Raw genomic sequence first — 10,385 nt, 5'->3', positions numbered from 1 at the left:
CCTGCCTCCTGAGTGCTAGGATTAAAACCATGTCCCACCATGCCCAGCAGATGTTAAGTTTTTGATCTAGAAAGACTGGGGTCCAGCCCAGAGGAAGCACTTTGGACAATGGACTTGAGCCCAAAGTAACTCGAGGTGCTAGGAAAGATACAGACAATTCAAAGAAGGAAAAAGGCACTATATGCACCAAGAAATGAAGAACAAGAAGAAGTATTCATGACCTCACAGTGGCTGATACGACCTGCAGAAGACTTGCATAATAGGAGTGAAAAAAATGACATCAAACAAAGAGAGGCTGGTTGGAAAGAAGAAGGATTCAGTGGAGGGGAGATCTGGGAGCAGTGAAAGGGGATGGTGGGAAGGCATTACAATCATGGTATCGAGGAAGGAGGAAATGAAAAGACAAGAAAAGAAAAAAAAGAAGCACTATAGGAATGAAGGTGAGAATTAAAGCCACATAAAAGGAGAGGCATGGCTGAATACACCACACAGGCAAAGACAGACAAAAGCACAGGCCTACGAAAAAGCCATCCTAGAGTCAGATAACATCCAAAGAGAAGACAGAATGAGAAACAAGTTGGATCCAACACAAGCATAATTGGAAAGAAAGACATGCAAAGACAAACATATAGGTTGTTTATTCATGTGCATACCTTCCTGGGATGTGGGCCCCTTTCTACATTATGCACCCCCCACACACACACCACTCTTATGCATCCCTTATCATACAGACACATTTCACATGCCTTAGAAATAGCACAGAATCAGAGCTAAATAAAGGAATTAGAAAGAACACTGGATAGCGGGGACATTGCTTACCTACATGAACAGAGACCAGAAAGTGGTAACGTTGCTTGTCTACATGTGCAGAGATTAGAAAGTAATAACATTGCTTACCCACATGTGGCTAAGGGTAGCATTCTCATGTATATTTTGTATCATACATTTGTTAAAAATTTAATGACTTTATGTAGTCAATACAGAAATATGCAAGTGGATGTATGGATAACACTGCTCAATGGTCCAGGCGGCAATCAACTATACCTGTACTGGGAAGAGGAATCGGAATAACCTTAGGTGTAGTGACAGTAATTTGCAGAAAGGATAAAGAGCATAGCAGCCTGGTAAATGAACACCACAACATTGAGCAGAAAAACCCAAATACTCAGTATCCACACTGGATAATGGACCTGGTTTTCATGACAAATAAATCGTAAGTAAACAAATGAAGGAACCTTGAATGGTTTAAGAAATTTTGTTTACCTTTCCTCCGTTTTTCAACATTTTCATACATATATTTAATGTACTTTGAGTGGATTTCCCCGCCCCCTTACTCTCTTTAGTCCCCTCTCACTCCCATTAATACCTTTCTTCTTTCCCATTAATAGGATCTTATTTTCATGCATTTTTTAACCTATTGAGTTAAAGTAGGGTTGCTTGCATGATCATGGGTGGAAGGCTATTTACCATAAAATGGACAACTTGCCAGTGGCTGCACTAGAGATGAACCTGACTTCTCACCACAACCATTAGCTGCCCTTAGCTACACTGGTCGTTATGGGATCTCAGGTATCCTTCCACTTTTAAAGGTGATATGTTGACAGGCTCAACTTGATGCAGAAAACTATGTCTGCTGTTAATTCATGAGTATAATGGCCGTGTAATATCTGGAAGATAAGATTCCAGAGCCCTCTTCCCCATCTTCCCTCTGTCACTTTTTTATTGACAACTTCCATAATTGTAGACAATATCCCGTAGTAATTCCCCCGCAAGCTTTCCCCTTTGAATCTCCACTCTCCATCATATCCCCTCCCCCTCTCAATCAGTCTCTCTCTTATTTTGATGTCATCATCTTTTCCTCCTATTATGATGGTCTAATGTAGGTAGTGTCAGGCCCTGTAAGGTCATGGATATCCAGGCCATTTTGTGCCTGGAGGACCACATTGTAACTTGTCCTACCCTTCCTTTGGCTCTTAAATTCTTTCTGCCAACTCTTCCACAATGGACTCTGAGTCTTGGAAGGTGTGATAGAGATGTTGCAGTGCTGAGCACTCCTCTGTCACTTCTTCTCAGTCCCATGGTGCCTTCTGAGTCATCCCAAGGTCACCGCCATCTGCAAAGAGAAGCTTCTCTAGCCAAAAGTGAGAATAGCATTAATATATGGGTATGAATATTAAGAGAGGTGCTTACTGGGCAGTTTGGTGAGCATAGTATATACATTTAGCCAGACAGCAGCAGATGTTACACTCCTAGGCCTCATGACTACCCCTGTTGTCGGTTTCAGTACCAGGGATGTATTCCCTCCCATATAGCAGACCTCCAGTCCAATTAGAGAGTGGCTGTTTTCCCCCATAACAGACATGCCACTATTGCACCCATTGGCTCATTTGACCTGGCTGGCCAAATTTAAGGCTTGCAGTGTCCACTGTTGAGTATCTCCACTGCTGATTTCTCATCTCTCCCATTGAATTGAACACAGCATAGCTTTTTCCAGCTTTCTGTCAGCTGGTCTACATGGAGGAGGTTTTCAGCTAAGCTCCAGCAGGATTTCTCAGTGGCCTTGCAGCCCAACTATGTGGAGTCTTCAGCAACAGGGTCTTACCATCTATTCCTGGTGGGAAACCAACAGCCTCGGCAATGGCCTATAATGTTTTAGGGATATCAGTGAACTCCCTGGCCAATAACTTGCTGGAAGGTATCCCATCCCTGGCACTGAAAATTTTCTGGTAACAATCTATGGCTTCTGAGTATTCCATTGTCCAAAAAATTAGATTTTGATTATCCCTCCATCCACCTTTCCTTTCCTCAATCTCTTCCCCTTACCTTACTTAGGCCATTTCACGCCCCATTAATTTGTTCTTCTACTTACATATATCCAATACCATCTGATTAAGTCCCCCGCCTTTCTATTCCCTTTATATCCCCTTTCTAGCTTACTGGCCTCTGCTAGTGAGTTGTATTCCTACTCATATAGAAGTCCAATCATTTGTAGCTAGGAACCACAGATGAGAAAGAACATGCAACATCCGGCTTTCTGGACCTGGGTTACCTCACTAAGTATAATCCTTTCCAGATCCTTCCATTTTCCCACAAATTTCATAAGCATTTTTGTTGGTTAGATGAAGTCCAAAATGTATTCCTAATATTTTACTTTTCTAATAATCCAGGAATGACCTCAGTGTTTGTAAAACTCAGTATTTATAAAGTCTTCCCACTCCACAGACGCACCCTCAGCCCATGCGCACCATGCATAGGCTGCTCCCAGAGTCTGCTCCTCAGCTCTGCCCTGCATCGCCTTCACTTCCCCAGCCTTCTTGTCGTGTCTCCGGGAACCACGTCCTGCAAATCTACCCTGAGGGGCCAAGGCAGCAGCCACTGAAGCTTCAGCACCAGCTCAGCCAGAGACCCTGGGCTCAGCCGCTCTGGCTTCAGCAGCGTGTCCGTGTGCCGCACCAGGGGCAGCGGAGGCAGCGGGGCAGTGTGTGGAGGAGCTGGCTTTGGCAGCAGGAGCCTCTATGGCTTGGGAGGCTCCAGGAGAATCTCCATGGGAGTCAGCAGCTGTGGCATCGGAGGAGGATATGGCAGCCAAGTGGGAGGCAGCTTTGGAGGAGTGGGCAGTGGATTTGGTTTTGGCGGTGGAGCTTTGGGTTTGGTGGTGGAGCTGGCTTAGGTGGTGGCTATGGGGGTGCTGGCTTCCCTGTGTGCCCCTCTGGAGGCATCCAAGAAGTCACCATCAACCAGAACCTCCTCACTCCTCTGAACATGCAAATCAACCCCACCATACAGAGGGTGAGGACCGAGGAGCGTGAGCAAATCAAGACCCTCAACAACAAGTTAGCCTCCTTCATCAACAAGGTGAGTATGGTTCCAGAATCCCTGGCTATGGAGTCAGCCAACTTCCTATCAGGTAAGATAATGAAAAGGGCAGGAGGCTCAAGATTAGCAATCCATAAAGCCACTGGAGTCAACCCATGGTGAAAAAATAAGGCCACAGAGACATCTAGAACTGATGCATGTTCTCCATGGACCTCCTTCATGGGCAACTGGATTTTCACTGAAGAGCTGAGCAGATACAATGGAAAGGCTTTCTTCCTTCTACAAGATCTAAATGGTTAATCCTATCCCAGCATCTATGTGGAGGGATGGGGGAAAATATCATACTGCCTAAATTATGATAAAATTAGAACCACTTATAACATATGTAAACATGCTCACTTTAGAAAAAGAAAAGAAGCCTAAGCTGGGCTATTTTAGAGGAGACTCGCACACTGAATGGGAAAGCAGACAGGGACCTAATTCTTAGGAAATATTTATTTCTCTTATAGCTGTGGTCTTCTATGCATACAACTTTGTACAGTAGAGAAGGAAATATGACTTGGAAACTAGGTTCGTGCTTGTGCTTGGTAAGAGGAGAGGAAATGTTGAAAGCTGTGCATTGGGTCCATAGTCAGGGAAGAGACCATCATCAATGGCTCATGGTAATTTCCCTGGACAAGTTACTCAGATGTTTTAGACTTAGCTATTGTCCATGTCAGGACCACACAGCCTGGAGAAGGCCAGACCTGTAGGAACCTGCCGCCCAGACACTTCACTCTGCCTGCCTTTGTCCGATGAGGGATCACATGGCCTCCCCTGAAGGTGGGCTTCCTGGAGCAGTGGAACAAGGTTTTGGATGCCAAGTGGACCCTGCTGTAGGAGCAGGACACGAAGACTGTGACAAAGGATCTCAGCCCTGATTTTGAGAAGCACATTGACATCCTCAAGGAGCAACTAGAGACCATCCTGGGGCTCAGAGGGCAGCTAGAATCAGAGTTGGAGGGAGTACTATCTGAGATGGAATATGCCAAGAAAAAGTAAATCAAAAATAGAGAAATAGGCCACTTTACAACACTTATCTTCAAAACAACTTGGGACAGGGTTGTAGACATAGGCATCATTCCTAGGTAACATGTGACAAAGCTAATGAAAGTCAAATGACTATCAAAGCGCAAATATGTAAGACCAAAAAGAATTAGGAGAGACTAGGGGAGAGTAAAAGAGCAAAGCATTAAGCAGCAACAAAATTTATCTTGTGGGCTGGAGAAATGCCTTAGCAGTTAAGGTGCTTGCCTGTGAAGCATGGAAACCCAGGTTTGATTCCTCAGTACCCATGTATGCCAGATGCACAAGGTGGCACATGTGTCTGGAGTTAGTTTGCAGTGGATGGATACCCTGGCATGCCCCTCTCTCTCTCTCTCTATCTGTCTATATATGTATCTATCTATCTACCTGCCTCTTTCTCTCTCAAGTAAATAAATAAAGTTTAAAAAGAATTATCTTGTGGCAAAATAACAATTTTGATGTGCTGCATTTATGAAAAATGGTGCATCATAGGCTGCTTTGTTTTTATCTATCCACTGAGTCAGATGTGGCGTGCCCTTTCTTTGGTAGATATGTAGATGAAGCCAACACGTACAGAGAGGAGAAGAAAAGAAACTGCTGATTGTGAAGAAGGTGAGCTGGTTAAGTCTGGGGCTCAGGATCTGCTGAGGGAGAAATGGTTATGCATCTCTGTCCTGTGTGGGAGGATTGCCAGGGAGATAGAGATGGGTGCACTAGAGAGGAGGGCTCACTGACTTCATAAATGTGGATCTTTCCCTAGAAAGTGGGTAATGGCTACATTAAGAAGATTGGGTTACAAACCACAGCAGGTGGTCTCTGTTTTATTTACTCTGCTGAGCCTCAGCAAATGGGGGAGGATCTGGGTCTTGGAAACCCCTGAAAACTCACAGGAAAGTGACTTTGGGAACTTTTGTTCTTCAGGAGCTGTTGGAGATGCAAACCAGGCCTCAGACACATCCGTAGTCCTGTCCATAGACAATAACCGCAGCCTGGACCTGGACAGCATCATCACCAAAGTCAAGACCCAATACGAGACCCAATCACTCAGAGATAGATTGAGGCTGAGACCTGGTGCCAAAACAAGATGAGCAGAGAGTTGAGAGCTGCTAAATCCTGGACCCGTCTCTGGACATCACATGGTTTCTAATTGACTGAAGGCATTGATGGAAAAGAAGCTAGAGTCCTCCTCTATTAACCTTGCATCATTAGAGTTGAATCTACAAAAACAAATAAAAATAAATAGAACCCTGGCTAGAAAGAAAAGAATTCAAAGGCAAGAGGGCATATGTAGGAGATAAGGACTTACATTGACCTTTTTGCTCAAGCTTCAGCTCAATGCTAGGTCCCATGACACTGGGAAGAACATTTTCAGTCCCTAAGAGAACTCACCACCGTGTGATGTCCCAGTGAAGATCCTCTGTGAGACAGGTGCAAACTCTCCTTCATCATGTGACAGCATTTCTAAAGTTTCTTAGGTAGAAGACATTGAATCCATGTTAATATAGGTTAATATATCCCATTCAAAATCAAAAATCATTGTTCATATGTAAAACCTACATATTGTCTCTGCCTCCTTCTCTGTAGACTACTGTATGAGGGGCTCCAGGAGACAGCGGGCAGGCATGGGGGCGACCTGGGCAACACCAAGCAGGAGACTGCAGAGATGAACCACACTATCTGGAGGCCAAGGTCACAGATCAATCAGGGCAAGAAGCTGCTATGTTGGGGACAGTGGTGAAAGAAAGCTTCGTGTCCTTGCTTGAGCACCAGACAGTCAGCAGCCACCAGGGGATGAGTGTTAGAGAAGAAAGAAACCCCAGAGAGACTCAGGCATGCAGTTCCTTAGGGAACACACTGGTCAGCAAGATGGTTCCAACTAGTTCACGCTTCCATCCCGCAGACCGAACCAGTCCCAGTTGCTCAAAGCTGCCTAATTATCAAGTTGTGCTTTTCTACAGTCTGCTCAAGGAGGTGTGAGGACTGAGGACTCACACAGGAGCCAGAGGCAAGTAAGAGACCAGGCCAGAAAACATGAAGAAGACTGTCACAAGTCTGCAGGAGGTGTGGGTGACAAGATGATGGAGCAAGAGGGGGGGACAAGGGAAGGTGGGAGCCAGGGCTGCGATAGCTTCTGAGGTGACAGGAGAGCAGGGTCTTGGGGTCTCCCGGGAGTGCTCATCTCACGTGGGGGGATCTGAGGAAAGCTAGTTCAGAATCCACATGTGGTCGTTATAAATGGACTTCAGGTGGCTTCGGAGACGGCACTCAACGCAGGCACATGGCTCCCTTCCTTTTGCTGTCCCTGGACTATTGCTCAGTACAGTGGGTCCTACATTAACCCTCTCCTCATGCACGCTGGTAAACTGAGATAAGCTCTTGTCAGGTTGTTGCAGAAATGAAAAGTTTTGGGGAGAATAAGAAGAGACATCATGATCCTGAGTTCATTCTCTGTTCTTCAGGCTGTCTGGAAAGCTCGACAGGAAAAACGAAATTATGGAGACCCACACTGCAAGGCCATTGTCTGTTGCATGTGTATGTGGGGGGAGAGGGCTGCATGCATGGATGCATGTTCATCTGTGCGCTGTGCATAGGTGTGTGTATGAAAGAAAGAGGTTGATGTTAGGTCTCTTTTTCAATTGTAGTCCATCTAATTTTTGAGACAAGGTCTCTTACTGAACCTGGAGCTCTCTGATTCGCCTACATTAGCTAGCCAGCTCCTTTCTCCTGTCTCTATATGCACCCTCTCCCCACAGTGCTGGCAGGACTGACAATCACCATGTTTAGCTTTTACATGGGTGGGTGCTGGGGATCTCAATGTAGTCTTCACAATTAGACCGCAAGCGTTTTGCCAATAGGGATATCGCTCAACCCCTGCAAGTCCACAGTGCTTGCTTTCCCCACCTACGGTGCCAGCCTGCAGTCTGCCATCACTGATGTGGAGCAGCGTGGGGAGATGGCCCTCAAGGATGCCAGGGGCAAGCTGGAAGGACTGGAAGACGCCCTGCAGAAGGCCAAGCAGGACATGGCCAGGATGCTGAAGGAGTACCAGGAGCTCATGAATGTCAAGCTGGCCCTGGATGTGGAGATCGCCACCTACAGGAAGCTGCTGGAGGGCGAGGAGTGCAGGTGGGTACCCACAGGCCCTCCACCCTGAGGGCATCGCCAGGATGTCAGGCAGTGAGCACATATGATCTATGGTCATAGTGGCTACTCAGGAGCACTGCCAGGTGGCTCTTAGTGAACTGTCCCAATTCAGACTCCCCACGGGGAAGTGGTGATGGCTCCCCAGGTCTCACCTGCTGTGTTCCTCTTCTAGGCTGAACGGTGAAGGCGTTGGACCAGTCAACATCTGTAAGTATTGAGTCTGCTTGTCTCCCTGCCCAGCCCTTGTGAGCTGGCTCAGCATTTGAGAAGTGGCTCAGGAGCTCACTGTGTTGTGTCCTTGTCCCTCCTCCACAGCTGTGGTGCAGTCCACCATGTCCAGCGGCTATGGCAGTGCCAGTGGTGCCGGCAGTGGCTCGGGCCTGGGTGGGGACAGCAGTTACTCCTACAATTTGTATTCTCTATTTCTCCTTATTCTGCTCTTCTTCTCAAACTGCCTTCATAGAGTTGTTCACCTTCAGAAAATCAGCAGTCATTATCGCATAGACCTAGAGACACCATTTTGTGGTTCTCATCTATATAAATCTGCCATAATTCTGAGAAGCTATCATATTCTCTCTTTAAGGAGCAAAGATATGTGTGATAGCACCCTGTAATGGATAGAGTCTATGGTTCTGTACTATTCATATCTGATCTGTTATATCAAGTATAATTAAAGTATAGAAGGAAACATTATTAAGTTTATTGCTCTATATTGGTTCAGACACTCTCTCATCCCTCATGTTGCTCATCATCCTTTCTTGGTCCCCATTTTCTCTTTCCTGCCATCAGTCAGCTTCATGTGATGTAGGAACACTGTGAATGCATGATCACTCATGACTCAGCCCTCTGAATTCAATGCTCTGCTCCAGTGAAGAGATGTCTAAAAAGCACTAGGCCAGGAAAGGAAGCTCTGCCCTTGTGGTAGTTTGAATGTGTGTCCCCCACAGACTCAGATGTTTTACTAAAGCTTGTAACTTGGGTCTCCAGCTTCCTATCACAGAGGAGGTGTTACAGGGAGGATCCTGGGGTCCAACCCAAAGGTGTATTTGGGAAAGGATCTGACTTCCAGTCCAAAGGTGTCCAGAGAAACTTGAGCTCTGGCTCAATGGGTCCATCCTTTGTAGAAAGGTGAGTTTCTTGGAGGCAATAAATTGAATGATCCTGCTTTTTAACCCAGTCTGCAAACCTATGTCTTTTGGTTGAGGCATTGAGGCCATTGATATTAAGAGATATTATTGAAAGGTGTGTATTTATTTTTGCCATTTTTTGTAGTTCTTCCAGTTTTTCCTTTGCTCTCTTGTATTAACTAGTTTTTGAGTATGGTTTGTTTTTTCTAGGTTCCTCATACGTGTGTTTTTCTTTTTCTTCAGCATGGAGGATTCTTTCAAGCATTTTCTGTAGAGCTGTTTTTGTCTTCAAATATTCCTTTAGCCTGCTTTTGTTGTAGAATGTCTGTATTCCTCTGTCTATTTGAATGGATAGCTTTGCAGGATAAAGTAACCTTGGTTGACAGTTGTTATCTTTCAGAACTTGGAATACATCACTCCAAGCCCTTCCAGCTTTTAAAGTTTGTGTTGAGTAATCTGCTGTGATCCTGATGGGCTTGCCTTTGTATGTGACTTGATTTTTCTCTCTAACTGCTTTTAATATATTTTCTTTAGTTTGTGTGTTTTGTAGTTTAATTATAATATGTTGGTGAGAGATACTTTCCAGGTTTTGTTTGTTTGGTGTTCTAAAGGATTCCTGTATCTGCATTGGCATCTCTTTCCCAATTTGGGAAAAGTTTTCTTCTGTGATTTTGTTAAAAATGCCTGCTATGCCTTTAGAGTGAAATTCTTCTCCGTCTACTATAACTTCAATTCTTATGTTTGGTCTTTTCATAGCATCCCAAATATCTTGAAATTCCTATTCATACTTCCTATTAGTTTGTCTTTCACTTTGTTGGACAGTATTAGATCTGCCACCTGGTCTTCTAGTTTATATAGTCTGTCCTCTCCTTCGTCTATTCTACTGGTGAGATTTTTCTACAGAGTTTTTTATTTCATTAACTGTGTTCTTCATTACTAGTAATTCTGAGTGGTTTTTTCTTTATTATTTCAATTTCCTTATTTATGTCTTGTATTGACCTCTTTATTTCATTAAATTTGTTTGAAGACTTTTATTCCTTTGATTGCCTTTTTCATTCCTTTGATTTTCTCTTTGGCTTCTTTGAACATATTTATAATCATTCTTTTTTTTTTTTGTTTTTTTGTTTTTTTGAGGTAGGCCTCGAACTCATGGCAATCCTCCTCCCTGTGCCTCCCAAGTGCTGGGATTAAAGGTGTGCACCACCATGCCTGGCTATAATCATTCTTTTGGAG

The 10,385-nt window shown here is 44.7% G+C and overlaps 1 pseudogene; it reads left to right on the top strand.

Moving 5' to 3' along the window:
• LOC101616568 overlaps positions 1–8,639 on the top strand; it is a 17,885-nt pseudogene extending 9,246 nt beyond the window's left edge.
• Positions 8,640–10,385: the final 1,746 nt, after the last annotated feature.

The sequence above is a fragment of the Jaculus jaculus genome, chromosome 6 (assembly GCF_020740685.1).
Source record: "Jaculus jaculus isolate mJacJac1 chromosome 6, mJacJac1.mat.Y.cur, whole genome shotgun sequence".
NCBI classification, from domain to species: Eukaryota; Metazoa; Chordata; class Mammalia; order Rodentia; family Dipodidae; genus Jaculus; species Jaculus jaculus.
The sequence above is the reverse complement of the archived record's forward strand: the minus strand, read 5'-3'. Positions and strand labels throughout refer to the sequence as shown.